The sequence below is a fragment of the Carcharodon carcharias genome, chromosome 3 (genome assembly GCF_017639515.1).
Source record: "Carcharodon carcharias isolate sCarCar2 chromosome 3, sCarCar2.pri, whole genome shotgun sequence".
Lineage (NCBI taxonomy): Eukaryota > Metazoa > Chordata > Chondrichthyes > Lamniformes > Lamnidae > Carcharodon > Carcharodon carcharias.
The window spans coordinates 87,151,816-87,176,076 of NC_054469.1; the positions used below are offsets into that span (position 1 = coordinate 87,151,816).

Consider the following 24,261-nt stretch of genomic DNA (forward strand, 5'->3'; position numbering starts at 1 on the left):
GACAAAGAGGTCAAGGAAGGGGGGGGGAAGTGTCAGTGATGGACCATGTGAAAATGATGGAGGGGTGGAAATTGGAAGCAAAATTAATACATTTTTGCCGGTCCAGACGAGAGCATGAAGCAGCACCGAAGCAATCATCGATGTACCGGAGAAAGAGTTGTGGGAGGGGGCCGGAGTAGGACTGGAATAAGGAATGTTCCACATACCCCATAAAGAGACAGGCATAACTGCGGCCCATGCGGGTACCCATATCCACACCTTTTATTTGAGGAAGTGAGTGGAGTTTAAGGAGAAATTATTCAGTGTGAGAACAAGTTCAGCCAGATGGAGGAGAGTAGTGGTGGATGGGGATTGTTCGGGCCTCTGTTCGAGGAAGAAGTGGAGAGCCATCAGACCATCCCGGTGGTGGATGGAGGTGTAGAGGGATTGGATGTCCATGGTGAAGAGGAGGCGCTTATGGCCAGGGAACTGGAAATTGTTGATATGATGTAGGATGCCAGAGGAATCACGGATGTAGGTGGGAAGGGACTGGACAAGGGGAGAAAGAATGGACTCAAGATAGCAAGAAATGAGTTCCATGGGGCAGGAACAGTCTGACACAATTGGTCTGCTGGGAAAGCCCTGTTTGTGGATTTTGGGTAGGAGGTAGAAGTGGGCCGTCACTGAGCTGCTCACCACACAGTCCTCGTGGAGATGGAATTCCATCTTGGCCCTGAGGATACCCTCTATTGTGTTGGCATGACCACTGGGATAGATTCAGAACAAATCTAGCAGCTCACAACTGAGTATCATGAGGCAGTTGATCAGCAGCAGCAGAATTTTACTCAATCAGAATCTTTAGGGATGGAGGTAAAGAGATGGAAGTGTTTAGAAAGTAAGTTCCATCTAAGTTTGATGAGATTGCTGAAATCTTTTCTCATTTTTATGAAGTAGGTGAAGCACAAAAAAACTAGAATCTGAGAAACAGAGAGACAAAAAGGAGATGGAATTTTGGAGAATGTAGCAGAAATAGGATTTGGAAAGTGTGTCCAAGGATGTGTAGATGTTAACAAGGCTTTCAATTTGACATGTTGCGAGACGGGATTAATGAAGATCATGGATGACAGGGGGTAACAGCCAGAAAGCTCATAATGTAACAGAATGCTGGCATCAGAGTTGAAGGGATTAGAAGTGATGAGGTCACTGATGAGCATACCTGAGTTGTCATTGTATATTGAGAGGAGGAAACATAAACTGACATGTAATTTAATTTCCTGTCTAATTTTCATTTATGATAGAAAACACTTTCATTTTTATCTGAGGCATACAAAAGGTTAAGCTGATGGCAATTAAATTATTTCACTGTGTAGAACATATTTTGTGTTGTAGTCACTTCTTTCTTCTTTTATTGGTTTCTTTTCAATTAAAATATTCATTTCACATGTGTATATACTCAATTTTTGGTACAGTATAACCTTCCTGTCTGCTATCAGCATCTTTTCTATGATTGTTGTCGTTTACAGTGAGAAAAGTGCAGATTCAAGAGTCAGAAATTAAACCAAAAAAGAAAGCAGAATTGCAATACACATCTTCAGACTGTCATTTATAACTTGCTGGATGACATCCAATAGACCCTGCCTTTGAAATATGAATTTGATGAGATATTTTTGATCTGCTGAGTCCTACAGCAAATTAACATGTAAAGTGCAGGATGTATTTTTTCCTATGAATTCAGATAGATGTATCTTATAATATCCTGACTGCTTGATCTATGAGTTGAGCACAATTTTTAAAAAACTCCTATGATGTTTGTAATTCGTTGTAACATCAACATTTACTACTCTTCCTCACAGAAAAAATGAAAAGTAGAGAAGAATAATTTGTGTCAAATCTTCCTAACATTAACAGTTTTAAACATTTTATATTCTATTTTTCCAATGTATGTGGTTAACCAGGGAAGTATTTGAATACCTTTCCGCGAACATGCAAACACAATTATTGGAAGAGTATATAGACTCTTATGTATACATAGTATGTATGTGGAGAAACACATAGAGGTTACTACATGGAGCCAGGCCATTCAGCCCACTCAATCTGCACCACCATTTACCCTGCATATAAACAAATAGTTTAAATCATATTTACTTGCTTTGTTCCATTATCCTTTCAACCACTTTTCCATCATCCACTGATCCAAACAATTTTCAGCATTAACATAATATCTGCATCTAACACCCACCCTTGAAGTGAATTCCATAGCATTGCACCTCACAGTACAGATTTTTATCCTGGTCTCTATTCTAAATCTCTTGGTACCTATAGCCCCTTGTTCATGGCCTGTTATCTTCTAGAAACTCTGCACTTCTGTCTATCTGGTCCTTTCATAATTTTAAGTGCATCTAACATATCACACCGTTATCTAATTATGGTATTATTGTAGGCTTAATACTATATCTGCTTTTGTACTTAACATGTTCCTTCTATAATGTTGTAAAACAAATGCCTCAGCTTTAAGTGATAGTTTTGCTCTCTATAAATAATAGTCACCCTTGTTGCTCAGAATAATTAATTGGGCTTCTGCATACAAAGTGAAATGAGGAAAGTGCTGATTCTTTGCTTCAATCTCATTTAATTATTGATTTTGACCTCTCTTTAATTGAGGATTCTTGGCTCCTTTTGTTGAATTGTTCTTTTCCCTTCTCATAATGTTAGGTTGCGTTTCCACATCCTGGCAGGCCCACTGGCCATTCTTCACCTGTATAAGTATCCATGAGCTGTTTTGTATGTGTATGTTGAGAACCTGTCACAACATGAGATTGTTGTATTTTCTTTCCAGCGTTAAATAAAGAGAAGAAAGACTTGAATTTATAATAACCCCTCAACTTTTAGGTTCACATGTGAAGAGGCCACATAAGCAAGATACCAGAAGGCTGCCAGAATCCACAGAATTAGACTTCACTGCCTGCAGCATGGTTAAAACTGAAGGCATTTAAGGCCTATTCAACATTAAGCATTAGTTTGGATTCCAGACTTATGTGCAGCCTTACAGTTCCAGAATATGGCTCTTTACAAGAAGCATGTCAGAATATCTCATAATTTCATGGGTTATCACATTTTCTGTGTACTATGGGGACATGCTTCTAACAATGGATGGTTGCTGAAATTGACCACAATATTTTTAGTGCTTCTAGTTTTTGTGCAAACATAGCTTTGTACCTTTCCAATTGTTTGTCACCATGGCTGTGCATCTTTTTAAAAAATTTGTTCATGGGGTGCAAGCATGGCTGACAAGGAAAAACAGCATTTGTTGCCCACCACTAATTGCTCTTGGTAATTCACCTTCATGAACCACTGCTGTGTATGTAGTGTCAGTAAACCACAGTGCTATTAGGAGGGGAGCTCCAAGATTTTGACCTAATGACAGTGATACATTCAGGATGGTGTGTAACTTGGAGGGGCCTGGTTTTCTCATTCATCCACTGCCCTTGTTCTTCTAGGTGACAGTAATCACAGGTTTGGAAGGTACTGTCAAAGGAACCATAGCAAGTTGCTGGAGTGCACCTTGCAGATTTCAAGCACTGCTGCCGCTGTGCATCAGTGGTGGAGGGAGTGAATGTTTAAGTTGGTAGATGAGTGCTGATCAAGTGGGCTGCTTTGTCCTGAATTGTGTCGAGCTTCTGGAACTTGATTCCTGTAATCAGACCAGGTAGCAACCAGTTTCTAACTTGACTCCATAATAATTCAAAATAATTTATCTGTTGATCTAGCTTTGCACTTATGCTGCAGTTTCTAGCTATTGAAGTTATTGATAGACATTGAAAATTGCTAAAAAAAAAGCGAGCCATGTTGGTGAAGCTTTTCGTCTTGCATTCATAAGGACAAACACAAGAACGCCAGATTTCAAATGATCACAATAATTTATACAACAGGAGAAAAGGGTGCTGATTAGTTGAATAGACTGATTGGCCGAGGTGTTGCCTTGGAGAAAGCAACGGGAAATTATAGGCTTCCCAAGCTCCCGGGTAATTCAAAAAAGGAGTAATGCTTGAACTTATTTATTTTGTTTGCAAATAATGCATTGAATGTGTGTCGCTTCTAGCAAGTGTAAGTGAGCCAGGTTACGAGCTTGAATAATTATCTTATATTGGTTGTTAGTGTAGCTATGAGTGCACTCAGGATTGTTCAGCATGTGTTTAGTTGTGGCTTTTGCAAGCATAGGCTGGCTGAGTAAGGTCTGTAGTCTGCCTGTTACAAACAACTGAAGGAACATGGTGTTTGATTTGATCAGCCAATCATCGGGGTGTGTGGCCTATGTGCCTAGTGTTGCACCAGCACTGAAATTCATTCATGGCTTTGCTGAACTGTGGGTAGGCAGAATGTCTTTTTGAACCTATTAAGGTAGACTGGGCACTTTTCAGATTTGGGCACGGTGGCCTTTGGCCCATTTTTGGGTTTGCGTGATACACATCAAACAATGACCTGATCGGAATAGCCATTGTCCAGCAGGATACCTTTGCACTCTGAGCTGCATTTTATCTGCCCCTGCTGGCTGTGTTTTCAGTGGGGGAGGCACATAAAACAGGGTGGGTGCCCATCCTGGGTGCCCGCCCCCTCCTGAGCTCACCCCTCATAATACAGGGGGATGGCAGGAGCCAAAATCAACAACCTGCCCAGGTCAATTGGGCTTGTTAACAAGCCAGTTGATCCCAATAATATACTGCCCATGCCATAAACAATTGCATGGGTAGTTAGGGGGAAGGTGTTTTTTTAAAAAAAACTTTTTTAAAGGGTGGGAAGTGGGGTACCATTTTCGGGGGACAAACCTCCTAAAATAGTGCCCCCCTTTCTTCCTAATTGCCTGCTCCATAGAACCCATCACCCCCCACCCCCTCCACCCTAAACTGCCCAAGCAACCTCTGCCAGTTACCCCGGATTTACCTGGCTCTGGGATCCATGGGCCTTCATCTTGGGTTTTCCTATAGTCCCAGCAGTGCACAGGAATGCGCTGTTGGTGCTGCTAGGACTGATGGAGCTGTCGGTCAATTTGATTGAGCCTCTGAGGGTGGGTCTTCCTCATCAGTGAGGGGGTGGAAGCCTCTTTGCCCAAATTTAGCCCACTCGCAGCATGTTATGGCTGTGGGCAGGTTGGTGTGGAGCTCCATGTCAAATTTGCTTCTGAGATGGGGGGTTGGGGGCACAATCCATCTGCTCCCACCACACATAACATTTTGCCCTTTGTTGCTGTGTCAAGGTTGCAGGGTGAGTAAGTGGCTAACCCCCATATACAAGATTGGAATTGTATTGCTGATAAGGCAATGTACTTGGAGCTGTACGAATCCCAATGGGTATAATGACCGGTGATGGTAGGCTTGTGGTAGACTGTAGTGGAGAACCCGTTAGTAGATTAATCAACCAGTGCATCGAGGAAAGAGAGCGCATTAGACTGTTCCAGCTCAAAAATGAATTTAACGTGGGATGGAGTATATTAAATCCTTACACACGGCTGAAAATTCAATGATCATGAACCAATATACACTTCGGGATTAGGGAGAGTACAGACCATACTCAATCACTTTGTGTTTGCAAAACCCAAAACACAATGTCTAATTTTAGATATGATTCCTAAATGGGGAAGCACTTGCTAAACAATTCTAAGTGTGTTCATAGCTACAACAACAATCAATTTAAGATAATCAGCTGAGTTTGTACTGTGGCTCATTTAATTTAACACATCAGCCATGCCTCTTGCCTCTTATGTGTAAATCCTGTTTTTGCTCCCTAATCAGCCTTACTCCTCCTTTTACCACCCTTTTACTATTGATGTGCTTATAGAATACTTTGGGATTTCCTTTTATGCTAGCTGGCAGTCTTTTTTCATAATCCCCTTTGCTTCTCGTATTTGATTTTTCACATCCTTTCTGAACCTTCTTGATTCAGCTTGGTTCTCAATTGCATTTGCTACCTAACCCCTGTCGTAAGCATACTTTTTCTTCTTTAACTTAATTTCTACCTCCTTTGTCATCCATGGAGCTCTGTATTTGTTTGTCCTACCCATCCCTTTTGAGGGAACATACCTTGAGTGTGCCCAAATCATCTCCTCTTTGAAAGTAGCCCATTGTTCAGCATTGTTCATTTTTCCCACCAACCTTTAGTTACAGTCTATCTGGCCCAGCTCCGTTCTTGCCCCATTGAAGTCCGCTCTGTGCCAGTTGATTATTCTTACTCTGGATTGACTAATATCCTTTTCCACCATAATCCTCAACCTTATGATACTGTCCCCTAAATGTTCCCCTACTGTCACTTGACCTACTTGGCCCACCTCATTCCTATCACCATCAGGTCTAGCAGTGCCTCCTTTCTTGTTGGACTGGACACGTACTGCTGTGGGAAATTCTCCTGAACACGATGTAGGAATGCTTGATCCTCATTGCCCCTTACACTACCACTATCCCAGCCTATATACAGGTAATTAAAGTCCCCTCATTATAACTACTCTACGATGTTTACACCTCTCTGCAATTTCCTTGCAGATGTGTTCCTCTATATCCTTCCCATTTGTTGTTGGTCTATATATTACACCAAGCAATGTAATTGCACCCTTCTTATTCCTTAGCTCTAGCCAAATCGATTCAGTCCTTGAATCCTCTGACACGTCCTCTTTCTCCGGTACTGCAATACTCTCCTTAACCAAAAATGCCACCCCTCCTCTTTTATGCCTTTCCTATCTCTTCTGAGCACTTTGTGACCAAGAATATTTAGCACCCAGATCTGCCCTTCCTTAATCCAGGTCTCCATTATCGCCACAACATTCCATAGAACAATCTGTGCTTGTAACTCCCCAGTTTTATTAACTATGCTCTGTGCTTTCACATACACGCAGAGTAACCCTGATTTATACTTCATGACTTGGTCCCTTACTCTGACTCCATCTATTAGCTTACTATTCTCTATTTTAGTGTTATCTGCCTCTCCTAGCATTCCATGCACTCTGGTATTACTTTTTAATATTCTCTCCTGGTTCCCACATGCCTGCTGAGTTAGCTTAAACTCTCCCCAACAGCACTAGCAAAATGACCCACAAGGAACTCAGATGTCTGGCTTGTACAGGTGCCATCTCAACCAGAGCCAGTCCCAGTGAATGGGTATTTTTTTGGGCTAGAAGAAGATTTTTAATGGAGTTCCTCAGGGGTTGGTATTGGGACCCTTGCTCTTCCTGATATATATAAATAATCCAGATCTTGGTGTGCAGGGAACAATTTCAAAGTTTGCGGATGACACAAAACTTGGGAGAATTATAAACTGTGAGGAGGACAGTGTAGAACTTCAAATGGACATTGACACATTAATGGGGTGGGCAGATAGGTGGCAGATGAAGTTCAGTGCACAGAAATGTGAGGTGATACATGTTGGTACAAAGAATATGAAGGGACAGTAACAAATAAAGCACAATATTCTAATGGGCGTGAAAGAGCAAAGAGACCTGGGTGTATATGCACATATGTCATTAAAGGTGGCAGGACAGGTAGAGCGAGCTTTTTCTACAGCATACAGTATTCTAGGCTTCATTAATTGGGGCATAGAGTACAAGAGCAGGGAGGTTAAGGTGAACTTATATAAGACAGTGGTTAGACCTGAGCTGGAGTATTGTGTACAATTCTGGGCGCCACACTATAGGAGGGATGTGAAAGCATTGAGAGAGTGTAGAAGATGTTTACAAAAATGGTTCTAGGGATGAGACACTTCAGTTATGAGGAAAGATTGGAGAAGTTGGGACTGTTTTCCTTGGAGAGGAGAAGGCTGAGAGGAGACTTGATAGAAGTTTTCAAAACAATGAGGGGCCTGGACAGAGTAGATAGGGAGAAACTATTCCCGCTCATAAACAGATCGAGAACCAGAGGACACAGTTTTAAAGTGTTTTGCAAAAGGAGCATATGCATGGTGAGAAAAACTTTTTCACATGGCGTGTAGTTAGGAATTGGAATGCACTGCCTGCAAATGCGGTGGAGGTAGGTTCAACTGAAGCATTCAAGAGGGCATTGGATGACTATCTAAATAGAAACAATATGCAGGGTTATGGGGAAAAGGCAGGAGATTGGTACTAAATTAAAATGCTCAGAGAGCCAGAGCAGGCATGATGGGCTGAACAGCCTCCTTCTACACTGTTACAATTCTGTGATTCATTTATGCTTGCTAGAAGTGTTATGATATGGCAGGTGGTAATTGCTGGGCTGACCAAATCCTGAAGCGAAACTTGGCCAAGCTATCACAACGATTTGAAATTTGTACTTTTTATTGTATTTTATATTATGAGAAGGTTTGTGCACTGAAGTCAGAAGTAAAGATTGCAGTACAACTTTTTGAGATTTTAAATATTAAATTAAAACATTTATTAACAAAAAAGGAAACTTAAACACACAAGATTACAGTTACACAGTTAAATTTAGTCTTACAACATTTTCCAAAAAATTTCTATCTAGCTAGGACAGGTAGAGCGAGCTTTTTCTACAGCGTACAGTATTCTAGGCTTCATTAATTGGGGCATAGAGTACAAGAGCAGGCAATAGTTGAAATAGATTCTTAATCTATAAAATATCCAGTAATATTACCACAAGGCACCCACTGTTGCTATAAGGGAGGTATTTTACAGCTTCTCTCTCCCTCTGATTCAACAGTGAAAATCCAAGGCTTTCAACAAAACCTTTCTTTCTGGAACAAACAAGCACTTCTCTTGGATGGCTAAGGCTACTTCTCACAGGTCTGTCTTCGCACAGCCCACCTTTTAAGGCCATTCACCATACAGCTTTCAATCTTACTTTAAATATACTTCCTGCCTTTTGATCTTTAAAACCCATTGTTTTAAACTTTCTTTGGAAGTTACCTTTCCCAGAATATAAAAATCTTTCATGTTGTCATTATGACCAGCACTTTCGGGGAAAATAAACCTAATAACTTTGCCTTACTCATTTATGATTTTGACCGTTGTAAAACTTTCAGTCAAGTCTCTTTGAAATTCAAACAGCTAACACTTCACTCCTCATTTATCTCCTACTGCAAATTCCCATTCATACTGTACCTACTGGAATCTCATCCTATCTTGCCCATCTCCATTTCAAAATGCCTGCTTTTACATCAAACCCCTTTGATGATTTAAATCTTGCAGTCTGACTGTCTTCAGTTTAATTAAATCAAACACACACATTCAGGCCCCTGCATCATTATCTCACAGTAATATTAAGAAAAATGATATCCCCTTTATAGAAGCAACACACATTCATATACAGGGACCTGTTCTCTGCAAGCAAAAGGGATATCTTCAAGTCTTATGCCTTTTTTGAATTACCTGGGAGTGGAGTCACAGGCCAACATGAATACGTGATGGTTGGTGTTGACCATATGGAAAATTATGCAGAACAGTGCATGATGGTGAATGAGGGTGACTGCTGATTGATCTGATGCAGCAGATATCTGAGAGTGGATGTGACCGCAACTTACTCAGTGGAATGTCCTACATTTTTAGGATCACGGATCAAGGCAAGGGCACGGCTAGATGCTCAACTTTATAACTGATTGTTCAAGTTTATAATTGATCTTTATTTGGTTGCTGGCAAGGCAAGTCTGTATGGTGGCTAACAGCTCACCACTTGATAGCTGGGTGAGAAAGAAATGTAGTAGATTGTTTTCTCAGGTTTCATTTGATGGCTTATAAAATGTTGACAATCTTGAAACCACCTACATGTATGGCATCACAATGATTAGTGGATAAGACATGAGTTCCATCTATGATGTTCTTATGGACAGAGGTAGCTTCACCATGCTTTGAACGATATAATAAATCAAATCCATTAATTGCAAAGTACCTAGCTTTATTCGGTAATAGTATGTGTTTCAGCAAGTGCTTCCCAATCGTGAAATCAAAACCAACAATAGGCATTGTATTTGGATTTTACAAACATGGGTTGATTGAGTATGACCTATACTTTTCCTAATCCCAATGTGTATATTTGTTTGTGATCACTGAATCTATAGCCATTTGTGAGGATTTCCTTCCACACCTTAATATACTCCATCCCATGCTCAAATTCATTTTTGAATTATGTCAACCTTGTGATGGTTAGCAATTTTGCTAATGACTGTATGCTTTGCCATTGAAAGACCCTCAACATTTAACTTGTAAGATTCACATTGAAGGACCTATGGCCTGAAAGCTGGAAGAGCTATCATTGTCACTAGTAGCCAACTGACCATTATATAAAGATTTTTTGACCTGCTTGTTGGATCATTAGTTTCGCCAACATTCTGGGCAGGATTTTCTCCTCGGCGATTTGGGTGTGGGGCCCACTCGCCAAGGGGAAAATGATGTGGGATGACGTCGGGAGGAATCCCCAACATCATCTCGGTCCCTTTAAATTTTTAGGTTAAAGGTGGGTGGACAGCAAAATCAGCTGTCCGCCCGCCAACCTGTCAATGGCCAATTGAAGCTATTGACCGGCTCATTAAGATAAATTAAAGCCCTGCCCGTCCAAGCTTAAGGCTGGCGGGCAGACCAGGAGCCCCAGCGGGCTCCGGATTATTCATGAAACTCCATCCACTGGCGGGATGAAGTTTCATGTCTGTTTTTCAAATATTTAATAAAATCTATGTGTTTAGTATTAACATGCTCCATCTCGTGGGACATTGTCACATGAGGGGGACATGTTAATAATTTCAATATGTATCTATTTTTAGACTTTACTTACGTGTCACGAATCTCCCTGACATTGGACTTTGCCTCAAAGAGCGTACTTTGACAGATGAGGAATCCCTCCCCCGCCCCTGCACAGGAAATGCATAGCTGGTGGAGCGTTAATTGGTTTAAGTAGGTGTACTGGGCTACCAAGTAGGTCATGAGGTGATCTTCAAATTGCACATCATATTCAGTACCAATACTGCTTACTTCTCATGCAAAAATCTGTCTGCTTCCTTCCTAATTCCTAATGGTATCCCTCGAATCCCTTCAGGTTTTTACTCCAGCTCTGTAAACTTCTCCAGCCTTATACCCTTTTTAGACCACTGGACTCTCAACCGAGACATTCTGTACATTTCCAGTGTTAATTATACTCTTAAGTGAACTAATTTTATGTTCAGAAGTTAATAATTTTGAATTTCAAACTAAATCAGAGTAGTGGTTTTACAGTTGATTCAAGAAAAACTCCTGAAAAGCCACAAGAAGATTTATTCCAGTCATCATTCCTGCCTGCAAGCAACATCCAAAATGCATTTTTTTTTGTATTTTGGTGCAGACCAGCTGTACCCTATGCAGTATGTTGTATGGCCATGTTGTGCACTTATGTTTTTCTCCTGATCTACACTGAATACAATGCATTGTTGTATGGCACAGTAAACACTAAGCCAACTTTGGTTCAATAACTGCAACCATTGCTTATGTTTAGTGCTCAGTCAAACGAATCTTCTTAGCTAATGTGTGTGTCTCTGGTGCAAGTCACTGTGAAATGAGAGAATACAATTTGTGTTCTGTAAGTAAGCTGAAAAGATTTCAATAGAAAATATCTATTCAAAGGGATTTAGTACCAATGACTGAAATGCTAATATGAAAGATGAGAAAAATTGCAATATGAATAGAGAAAATCCTTAAATAAATTCACAGTCACACTCACTAGATTCAGCCCAACTTCCTGGATTTGTAAAAGTTCAGTAACAATGTGAATTTATTTTAATTTTACTTGCATTATGACACAAAATAATGCTTTATAGTTTAACTGATAGATTTCAATCTTCGTTGGTTGTTGACATTGCTCATCTAAATTTCTGGAGTAAAACATTCCTCTCACGTTGTGATTCAGCCCAGTGATTCAATCTGCATTGGTTTTGAGTTGGACACACCTAAGGATCAATTTATCCTATCTCAAAGCTTATACTGTTGGCCTCTGTTAATGAACTGGTTTATAATGAAAAGCAAAATACTGTAGATGATGGAAATCTGAAATAAAAACAAAAAATGCTGGAAATACTCAGCAGGTCAACAGCATCTTTTTAATTATTTTGTGGGATGTGATCTTCACTGGAAAAGCCAGTATATGCCCATCCTTAATTGCCCTCGAGAACGTGATGGCAAGCTGCCTCCTTGAACCGCTGCAATCCATCTGCTATAAGTACACCCACAGTGCTCCTAGATCCTTGACGCAGCAACAGTGAAGAAATGGTGATACAGTTTCAAGTCAGGACGGTGTGTGGTTTGGAGGGGAAGTTGGAGGTGGTGGTGTTCCCTTGCATTTACTCACCCTGTCCTTCCAGGTGCTAGAGGTCATGTGAATGGAAGGCTCATTGAAGGAGGCTTGGCAAGTTGCTGGCGTGCATCTTGTACATGGTACACACTGCCGCCACTGTTATGCCAGTCAAGCAGGCTGCTTTGCCCTGAATGGTGTCAAGTTTCTTGAGTAGCTGCACTCATCCAGGCAAGTGGAGAGTATTCTACAACATACCTGACTTGTACCATGACTTGGACAGGCTTTGGGGAGTTAGGAGGTGAGTTAATTGCTACAGAATTCCCAGCCTCTGGTCTGCTTTTGTAGTCACAGTATTTATATGGTTGGACCAGTTCAGTTTCTGGTCAATGGTAACACCAGGTTATTGGTAGTGGGGGATTCAGTGATGCTAATTCTGTTGAATGTCAAGGGGAGAAGTTTAGATTCTCTCTTGTTGGAGATGGTTATTGTCTGGAATTTGTGTAGTGCAAATATTACTTGCCACTTATCAGCCCAAGCCTGAATGTTGTCCCCAGGTCTTGCTGCGTATGGACGTGGACTGCTTCAGTATCTGAGGGTTTGTGAATGCTTGTGAGCAATCATCAGTGAACATCCCTACTTCTGACCTTATGATTGGGGAAGATCATTGATAAAACAGCCGAAGATGTTCCTTGAGGAACTTCTGCAGTAATGTCCTGGGAGCTGAGATGATTGATCACAGCCATAACCATCTTTCTTTGTGCCAGGTATGCTCCAACCAGTAGAGTATTTTTCCCCCTGATTCCCATTTGCTTCAGTTTTGCTCAGGCTCCTTGTTGCCACACTCAATCAAATGCTGCCTTGATATCAAGGCAGTCACTCACCTAACAATGGCATTCGCCGCTCACTGTGCTGAGAAGTGTGAACTTGCCTAATTTGTTGGCTGTAGTGAGAATTTCAAGTTTTTGCTTCAGCACAGCCTAATGACATAAGGAAAAGCAAGGCCTTGCAGCAAGGCAAAGCCACACCCTTTGGTGATGCTGTGAGCCAAAGACATGCCCATTTAGGTTGGTTGAAAGGCAGATGATTGTTTAATAATGATTTTTAAAATTTTTATTAGTTTTGAACATTTTTTTTAAGCTAACAGCTTTGACATAAGTTAATAAACATTTGAAAAACTTTCAAAACTTCAAAATCAATGGAAAAGTGCAGTAGACTGTCTCTAAAAAGATAAGCTAAGCAAAACAAACAGTTTTTTCGAAAAGCACTTACTCATTTGCTTACAGAAAAGAAGATAGAATGTAAGAGGCAGATAAGTGTTGTAACTTTAGTGAATAAATTCTCAAGTCACTTCTCAAAGAGGTGGAGGCAAAGGATCATTGGCTTATCAGTAACAAATGTAGGGCACCTATAAAATTTAGCTTCTTGGTTTGGAAGGAAAACACAGCTGCTGTGACTGCTAACAATCATTCCAGACACCAGAGAGCAATATCACAAAAAATGGAATGATTCAATCAGCCAGAGTTTGTAAAGTTTTGTTTTTTTTTAATTTAAATTTTCATTTAACATTTGAAAAGTATGAGTGAAGAACTTGCTTGTGGGTAAATGGGGTGAATGTTCAAGGTTAGATGATGTCAAATGGTCTTAAATTTCAAGCAAATTACTGAGGACGTTGTAAATTTGAAATAAAAACAAACTGCAATACTCAGCAGGTCTGGCAGCATCTGTGGACTGAGAAACAGTGGTAACATTAAGCTTCAAGTTTCCAGCACTACCCTACCTCGCTGCTCACAATTTGTGCTGCACATTGATTGGCAGAACAGCATTCAGGGATATAGGTTTTGGAGAATGTCTCTGAAATATGCCTAGATAATCCAGGAGTCATCATCCTGAAATAGTTCAGAAAAAATGTTTTAAACAGGGAATTGGTCTTCTGTAGGATCTTACTGAGTGCGAAGAGTGGGCCAAGAACTGTTCTTAGGCCTGATTTTTTCAGTCGTCGGGCACGCGCGATGTAAAATTCTGCCCTTGATTATTAAGTTATATTTATAAATTACTATTTATGTTCTATTTGAGTCTGTTGTTGTACTTATGTATTAATCTGTTTTAATTCTACAGGATTCAGAATAATTTTATTAACAAGAAGCATTTTAACATTACAAAATTTTCAAAGCAGAAAAGTATCTAACTAGCACAAATGGCATGAAAAGTCTTACACTAAGCACCGGTTGTTTATGTTGTTCAACAGTAACTTACAAAAAACTTGCTGCTAAATAAAAATGTTACTTGTTTCATTTTCCATCTACATTGTTCTTTTGTCTGATTTCCTGTGAGAGGGAGAAGGATTTTACTATTCAATATCCAAAGGCATTAGCCACCAGCTGCTCCTGGTAGCTGCAGCCGGGGCTTCCTTAGCTAGCCCAGGAGGTATGGCTCCAGTACTTCCAATTTGGGGTCCTCCATTACGTCAATTTCTGGTGCATTCTCATCTGTAGAGTGGTGGGTCAGCCCATTCAGGGTAAAATTGTGCAATGCACAACAGGTCACTATAATCACTAACACTTTAGCAGGAGGAGGAACTGGGGAGATAGTGGTGCAGTGGTGATGTCACTGGACTAGTAATCCAGAGGCCCAGGTTAATGCTCTGAGGACATTGCATTCAAATCCCATGATGGCAGCTGGTGACATTTGAATTCAATTAATAAATCTGGAAAATAAAGCTACTCTCAGTAATGGTGGCCATGAGAACCATCATGGATTGTTGTAAAAGCCCATCTGGTTCGCTAATGTCCTTTAGGGAAGCAAATCTGCCATCCTTACCTGGTCTGGACTACATTTGACACCAGACGCACAGCAAAGTGATTGAGTCTTAACTCCCCCTCAGTTCAAAGCCAGTAAGGGATGGGCAAGATACGCTGACCTTGCCAGCGATGCCCACATCGCATGAAACAATAAAGAAAAAAGGAGAGTACTGCAAAGTGCCCTTGACCTGTCCAGGCACCAGAAATGTGATTTCAGCACCCTGATTGTCCTCTCTACCACTTGATGCATGTCCACATGTGCATGGTTGTATCTTTCCCATGCTGCACTTTTGGTCATGTGGTAAGGTGCCATCTGCCATGTTTTTAGTGGGTAACCCTTGTCGCCTCATAGCCATCCCAAACCACGTATTCATTGATGATAGTGCCTCTTGATCAACCTACAGTAATGATACTTGATTCTTCTTTGTTGATCCCTGTATTAGGCTTCCATATGGTAGAAACCATACAGCCTGGAAAAGACATGTTTCTCCCTCACAGCATGACATGTTAAAAAGAAACTTTCAGTTATATTTAAGTCTTCTTACAATGTCATGTAAGCAGAGTTTTTAAAAGGCTTTGAAAATTCACTTCAATATTGCTAAGGAGTCTCTACATTGAAAAACCAAAGAAGTCAGTTAAATATTGATAAGCAGTCATATATATTTAAAACTCCTTTAATCCTGCATTACAGTCTCTTATAGAGAATCATTAAAGAAGTAAATAAATATTGATAAAAACACATATGCATTTAAAGAACTTTTAAAAGTGACTCCGATCTTGTTTAAAAAAGAGACAGTTTTTTTTATTCATTCATGGGATATGGGCTTCGCTGGCTGGGCCAGCATTTATTGCCCATCCCTAGTTGTCCTTGAGAAGGTGGCGGTGAGCTGCCTTCTTGGACCATTGCAGTCTATATGCTGTAGGTACACCCACAGTGTTGTTAGGAAGGGAGTTCCAAGATTTTGAACCAGCGACAGTGAAGGAATGGCGATACATTTCCAAGTTAGGATGGTAGGTGACTTGGATGGGAAATTCCAGGTGGCGGTATTCCCATCTATCTGCTGCCCTTGTCCTTCTGGATGGTAGTGGTCATGGATTTGGAAGGTGCTGTCAAAGGAGCCTTGGTGAATTCCTGCAGTGCATCTTGTAGATGGTACACACTGCTGCTACTGTGCATCGGTGGTGGAGGGAATGGATGTTTGTGGATGTGGTGCCAATCAAGCAGGCTGCTTTGTCCTGGATAGTGTCAATCTTCTTGAGTATTGTTGGAGCTGCACTCATCCAGGCAAGTGGAGAGTATTCTGTCATATTCCTGAGTTGTGCCTTGTAAGCGGCCGACAGGTTTTGGGGAGTCAGGAGGTGAGTTACTCATCGCAGGATTCCTAGACTCTGACCTGCTCTTGTAGCCGCATCTATTTAAAAAGCCTCATGTGCCATGCTAAAATAATGTATTTAACGAATACAATTCATATAAAGTGCTGATATAAATGACTTGGGAGCCCTTTAAAAAGGGCTGGTAGAGTCGGACCCTAGATTCCCGAATCATTCCTGGACTGACTGATTTTCAGGAGTGCCTTTAAAGAGTTGGTTCCTGTCAAAGGCCCATGCCCGGCTTTCCCAACCTGGTGGGCTCCAGTGCGGAGATAGGCATGTCCTACTCCTCCGTAATTTTTATGGAGCCGGGCCAGGTTTTCAAAAAGTCATGGTTCACAGTTTCCTGAGAGGAGTTGTGAACCCTAGACTGCATGAGAGGACCTTAGAAAGGTTTGTTCTAAAGCCCTCATGCCCCCTATGTCAAGGTAAGCTCCCCCATCCACCCCGCATGATCCCTCAAGCCTGCTGTGCCAAGCTCATGACCCAGTGCCAAGCAATGCCTCTCAACCCACCCCTTAGGCTCTCTATGCCAAGCTATGGTACCTCCACACCCATTGGTTGTATACAGTGCATAGTGGGGTGTGTAAAAGAAAAGCTTTTTTTAAAAAGTCATTCATTCATTCATTACTTTCTACTATGTTGAAAAAGTCATTTCACTACAAGGCAATAAAAGTGCCAATCATCCAGACCATTTAAAGTATCAGAAAGCACAAACCCTTGAAATTATTTAATCTTGTGTAAATAATCATTGTGAAATTGACAGTAGAGATCAGAGAGCCAGAGCTGTCAATCCAGCAATGTTTTCTCTGGGGCACAGCTGTTTCAAAAAGAGTAATGGTTGCCTGGGCTCTCAGCCAAGCACACATGAGGCTTGGATGAGAACCCAAAAATCTATTAGCCTTGTTGAAACAGCTACAGCCCAGAGAAAACATTGCTTGATTGACAGCTCTGGCTCTCTAATCTCTGCCTCCAATTTCACAATGTTTATTTACATAAGGTTAACTGGTTTTAAGTGTTTGTAGTTTCTGTTATTGATACTTTAAAAGGCCTGAATGATTGTCACTTTTGCCTTGTGGTGAAATGACTTTTTAACATGTTAGAAAGTAATGAATTAATGAGTTTTTTAAAAAGCTTTTTTTAAAACACATACTACTGTCAATATAAGGTTCATAGGTTTTATACATCATACAAAAGATCAATGGGCATGGAAGTACCTTAGCTTGGCAAAGGGGGCATGAGGGCCCATGGGGATGGTTGGGGGAATAGCCTGGTATGGGAGCATGAGGTCGCATGGATGGGGCATGGGGAGTGTGTGGGGGGGACAGTGAGGGCTGGAGGGCCTCTTTTTTCTTTTAACTGGGACAAAGTCCCACAGCATTGAGATGGGCCTTTTAAGCATCCTGCCTCTGCACCTGGCAGCGCCTGTGGCTGCCTCAAAAGTTCATACTGGGTCAGCTGGCCTGACTCCAGCATGCACCTACACCAACCCTCCCGCACCCTGGCAGTGAAGATCTCGCCTTTGCGGACACTTTCTCCCGAGGTGGGTGGGCTGAGCTGGGAATTTTCCTGACTTACACTGCCTGCCTCGAGGGTGAAAATTCGGGCCAAAACATCTGCACTGAACTTCTAAAAGTTCCCTCCGGCTGTTGCCAGCACCTTCTTGGAATGTTGTTTAGGCTCCTGACCAGGATCTGCAGTTGAGAATACTGGCCCTAAAAAACAATCCAAGTTAAATTTGTCGATACTTGTGGATAATTACAAATTCATGATGGATTCATCAGTGGAGGCTTCTCCAGAACTCAATGGCACACTGCAACTTCAGCACAAGTGCGCGCATTTGTCTAAGCTGGAAGTTTTGGTGCCATTTCGATCCTCAATCATGGAGAGCGTTGTTAAGACTGCAAACTCTGGCCTTTTATTTTCTGTACCTGTTCATGATATTTTAATAATGTGTACCTGGACACCCCCCCCCCCCCCCCAAGTCTTTTTGTACCTTCACTGTTGCTAGTATTCCACCATTTTGAAAGTATCCTGTTATTTTACTTTAATGTCCAAAGTGGATGACCTCACAACTGCATACATTGAAATCCATTTGCCACAGTTTTGTCTGTTCACTTAATCAATTATTATCATTTTGTCAGCAGAGTCCTGTTTACACAATTGAAAAAGGACCTCACCATTTTCGGAAGGGTGAGTCTCCAGCTCAGAAGAGCAGGTCTAGATCACAACATGCAGAAAGGTAGCATGTGTGGTTAAGCCACACTGGAGATGTTAACTGTCCACCTGTCTGACTTCCACTAAGCTTGCAAGGTTAAAGTTGGCCCAATAGTGTGAAAGCTGAGTTTAAAATTTGAGTAGAAAATAATTGCATGGCAAGGGATAAAAGTGTTAAATATTGAACAGAATAGCAGTGACCTAAGTCACCATCTTTGAGGCTGCAGACACCAGATTACATCCTTTCGGTTCACTAATAAAAGTCACAAAATAGCTTTCAAGGCTGCTGTAAGAGGAATTGAAAGAGAAATGGATTCACTCAATATTTTAAAATTGTCCTGCTGTTCCATGTGAATCAGAATATTGCTGACCTGGACAGTTTTCACAACAAACTTTAATTCAGACATGCTTTTAAAAATTGTAAGGAATAGATCTTGTGACTTACATCATTTCAGTGTGAAGAGAATCAGCCAGAAAGGAGATTGCTGTGAGCTGTTATTAGTTTTTGAAGAGACGTTGAGAAAAACATGTAATTGTTCATTTTGAAGGTCGTTTGCACAGAAGTTATTCCTGATTACGGAATAATTACTTTCCATTTCCAATAGATCATTTTGATAAGCGTGAAATTTAGATCAGGTCAATAAATTGGAAATAAGAATACAAATGTTCAAGTGAACCAGGAAGCTGTTGTGAACAGTTTCCTCTGCTGATTTGCCAAACAGTAGGTGAAAAGGATGGTTGTGCTTTTTTTTCTTAGATTTTCAATGTTTCTTTCGAAGTGCTGAGTTCAGTACCAAATTTATTTGAAAATTCCATGCAAAAAGGACAAAATTATTTTTAAAAATCTGCATTCTAACCCTCCTATCAAAATTGCCAGCAATGCCTCAAGATCTTGCCATCATGTTCAAATGAAATTCAGCAGCTTCCTTGTGTTTCAGTTGAGTGCATTGTGCAGTGTACACGAGTCAGTGACAGGAGTGGTCACTGGCGCATTTTTATGAATTGCTAGTGGCAATATTTCCTTAGTATGTCAAAGATGACACATAACAGAGAGTATAAGTTTCATAAATCTACCACTTTTTGAATGTCTCGATTTACTACACCTTAGCCACCATTCCAAATCACAAATCTTATATTAAGACACTTAATGCCCTTATTTTAGGAACATAACAACAGAAATAGACCAAACAGCCCCACAAGCTTTTAATTACGTAACATCATGGATGATTTGTATCTTAACTCCATCCAGCTGCCTTGGCTCTATCACTGTCAGATTTATCATTATTATTTGAGATATTATTGGGAGAGAGTTCCACATTTCTCCCATTCCTTTCATGAAGAAATGTTTCCTTAATTTTCTCCTGAATGGCCAGGCTCTGTATTTCCTTGTCCTTACCTCCTCAACTGCAGAAAAAAAATTCTCTCCACCTGTTCCTTTCAAAATCCTAAATACCTCAATCAATATTCAGGAAATAAAAGCCAAGTTTACATAATCTCTCCTCATGACCTAAATTCTCGAAGCCTGATTTTCTAGTGATGATAGTTCTGAAATTGGTGAACAAGTTGTGATATGAACAAGGCAGTATTTGCAGCGTTAAGGCAGTGTACATCATCAAAAGAAGTGGTGTTATTACTTGGCAGGGAAGAAATCATGATCAGGAAGGTATTTTTCCAGGATTAAATTAGTGCATTGCTGTTGGGGTACGCTGAAGCCTATGATGTCCCAAGATACTCAAATGCATAATTTCTGGTAACATAGCACTGTTTTCTGTGCATTAAGTCATCAAAACAGGCTTAGTGCTCGTAAGTACTCTTGTCAGAGGTTATGAGTTTCAGCCCCACTCCAGAGACATCAGTACATAATGTAGGCTGATCCTTCAGTACAATCCTGAAGGAGCTGCTGAATGTTAAACTGTGGCTCCAGCTACCCTCTTAAGTGGAATTAAAAGATCCCATGGCATCTTTCAAAGAAGAGCAGAGCAGTTTTCTGCCAATATTGGTACCTCAATCAACACCACTAAAACAGATTATCTGGTCATGTCTCAAGGCTGTTCGTGTGACTTTGGCTTGTGGAAATTGGCTGCCATATTTCCCAACATTACCACAAAGAGTACATTTCAAAGGTACTTAATAGGCTGTAAAGTGCTTTAAAATGGCCTGAGACAATGAGAGGTGCTAAATTAATTGAAGTACCTCCCTTTTGTCAACCAACATTTCCAATAAAAGCTGTGGAAGACAGAGTCAGCTATGTTCTTAGGGAAACTGGCTGAGGCACTCATGGAGTGGAATTTAATGCCCTCACCCTGTGGGGAGTTGGTGGCGGGGGGCAATTAATCAGGCGGATGGGGACCCTGCCACCATCCAACCTCCATCCTGAATAAACCATGGTAGGAATGCCTGTGGAAAGCCTTCTTGCCCAACTGCCAATTGAAGCACCTAATTGGGCAATTAATGCCCTGTTAAGTGGGTTAAGGGTCTTATCCCACTGTTGCAGGTATTAACTCAGAGTTGTGCAGTTACTTGCATGCTCTTGGGGAGGGAGGGGTGTTACTTTATTCAAAGGTATTCAGTAACTGATCAACTGGGACCTGGCAATGGGGTTGAAGGGGGAGGCCTGCTGAGAGCCACCCTTGGTCTTGCGGCCAACATCGCCCCCCCCCACCCCACCCCCAACTCCCCGTGACTCCCCTCCCACGACTCACTTGTCGCCTGGGATCCAGTGATGATACTTGGTGTCGTGCCAGCAGCAGCTCTATTATCATGGGTTTGTCTCATTAGCTTCTTATTTGAGAAGAGATCTTGCTGGTAGCAATGCTCTTTATAAGAAAAAAACATTTATTAACATTCTAACAATTTACAAAAGTTAAATAAGACAAACATATAACTAGAGCAGCCCTCTGAGATGCTACTTATACATCCTCTCTCAGTGAGTGACATCACTGTGATGCAGTTGCTATTGTACATGCTCAGCATACTCTTATTAGAGTTAACCTTTTACTATACAACAGCTACCATCTCCACGATGCTGCTGCTATTCAATAGAGCTGCAGGCTTCTGACTGTGGCTTTCACCCCAGGATCCTTGATACCAGGGCCCTCCGCTGCCCAGTTAACTAGTAACACTTAATATGACAGGCCTTCCCTAAACGAGGTAACACAGGGCTTTCGCCAGCTCTCTAACCGGCTGACAAGACCTCCATGCTTCCATTAAATACCACCTATAGTCTCTTTTGTACAGAACAGTGAAGCAGTTTTTCATTCACAGGCATGTAAAAATATTTTCCCCTGTAATGTTGATGGCTGCTGATTTCGTGCTGTGGAAAATGCCCACAATCTAAGATAAGTTGTTTTTACAACATTCAAAGCCACACTTGGCATTCTAAAACTACATTCTAAATTGTTCCTGGGAAATAAATTAAGCATAAAACTCTCTTGATATCTTATTAGTGAAATTCACTGCCTAGTATGGAAGGTTGCAAATTGGTTTTTTGCTGAATTAGCTGATGGTAATATGGACACTATAATTGGTCTCAGTGCCATTGCCATTGAGTAACTCTACATTCAGTGTATGCATGTGTGGACCTCAGATGAGAATAGGATTAGCCTCATGAGCCATATAGCACTCACTGTCTCAACTTACGATGGAGATTTGAGCAGGATATTGGAAGACAGCTCAGACTTAATGGAATGTTGCCTTTGCATAAGACAGCATCTTTGTTAAAGAAGAGATTGGAGTAGAAAATTAGAGAGGAGGAGAGAGTTGTAAATGATGCCAAAGAAAAAAAATATATTTTATATAGTATATTTTTTAGTTTAAAAAAACTAACTTGATTGCCATCTTTTTCTTGTAAAGTGTCAAACTGAATTTTATTTCTTGATCATATGTGTGTCTATATTGAGGAAAAGCAATTGTTCACTTTAGTTTAACAGGCTTTTGGCTCATAACAGGGTCAGTGCCACAAGCACTAACATGTTTCCGGAAATAAGCTCTGAAATTGACCTTAAGTCACAATATGTTCAGAAACATTTCATAAAATGAGTTGAGTTTGGTTAAAGAGAGTCAAAAATTTAAATGAAAGTCTGGCTTTTAAATTGTACTGTACCATTGCATTAGCAGACAATATGGTGTCAATCTTATTGAGATAGCCTTTGTTTCCCTCATTTACAGGACAACATATATAACTGTGTAGGCAATGTTGGCACTGACCAATTTCTAAACTTTCAATTGTGAAGAATTTTTAAAATGTTTGAGTTGACTTTAATTTCCTCAGGATATTCTTTACAAGTGTTTGACACTAAATTGTGCGGTTTGCTCGTATTAAACAATGTTCGCAAACAGTTTTGAATTTTTGGGGGTAACTAATCCATGAGCACACAAGAACAATGACAATTGCATTGAGAAAGTGTCTTTGGTTTATCAAAATAGCCTAAAATGCTTCACATGAGGGTACATATGTAGCACACTAGCATGATTGATGGCCCAAGCATTAGCCTTCATGATAATAACTGCATTTGATTCACTACATGAAAGACAAAAAAAAGCACCAATAACTGTGTCAAAAGATCATATTATCAAATATATTTGATTGTTATTCCTCTTTTGGCAATGAAGATGAAATGAAACATGATCAGATCTAAAAATAAGGATAAACCTAAATTGAAAATGATTGTTTTGAAGATTGCTATCTACAAAGCCATCAGAATTACATGAATGCTGAAATTATCTATGTTAGTACATTTATATTCTTGCTTGTTAAGTTCCAAAGTACTCTGTGTGATATTCCACTTTTAACTAATATTGATACATTTCCATTTTTGTGATCTGCTCCTTTGTGGACTCGTTGGTAAGAGAACTGAAAAAAATCATTTAAATGAGCTCTCTTCCCAGTTAAGTGTTTTTAGCCCAGCACCAATGGGCTGAATGGGCAATTAAAACGATGTTTGAGGGCTTCGCGCCATGTTCCCACCTGGCGTCATTTATACTTGCCAAAAAACATTTGAGGGTGGGTGGGGCAGCCCAAACACCCCAAGAACACGGGGGCTGATTTTACATCCAAAAACTTGATTTTAACTCACTCAAATGGGAAGCTGCTGCAGGTTGGTGTCTCTCAAGCATGCTAATGCTTTATAGAAAGGGCACACATCTCCAACACAGTGGGTTGTTGGATCTTCCACAGCCTGGCTTGCGTGGAGATCCTCCAGCAATTAACAAATGTAGTACATGGAAGCATTCTGAAACAACAAAAGTCAGTGCTAAGCAATTGAGAAAAAGCACTAAGAACTAAGTCACAGCAAGAACAAAGAGAAATTTGAACTTTAAAAGGTGTCAAAAATAGAGGATCATTAATTACTATGACAGCAAAAAGAAAACCTGCAGAGAAAGCAATTAAACTGATCAAAGTGCATACACAACTGAAGTGTATTATAAGAACAAAAAAACTGCAGATGCTGGAAATCCAAAACAAAAACAGAATTACCTGGAAAAACTCAGCAGGTCTGGCAGCATCGGCGGAGAAGAAAAGAGTTGACGTTTCGAGTCCTCATGACCCTTCGACAGAACTTGCGGAAGAACTTGGCAAGTTCTGTCGAAGGGTCATGAGGACTCGAAACGTCAACTCTTTTCTTCTCCGCCGATGCTGCCAGACCTGCTGAGTTTTTCCAGGTAATTCTGTT

The 24,261-nt window shown here is 40.7% G+C and overlaps 1 protein-coding gene and 1 pseudogene across 1 annotated transcript in view; both read left to right on the forward strand.

Annotated features, from left to right (window-relative positions):
- The window catches only part of cntnap2a (contactin associated protein 2a), a 1,656,857-nt gene that overhangs the window by 210,226 nt on the left and 1,422,370 nt on the right, over window positions 1-24,261 (forward strand). The gene's annotated exons all lie outside the window — the stretch shown is intronic.
- LOC121276653 lies at window positions 20,216-20,366 on the forward strand (annotated as a pseudogene).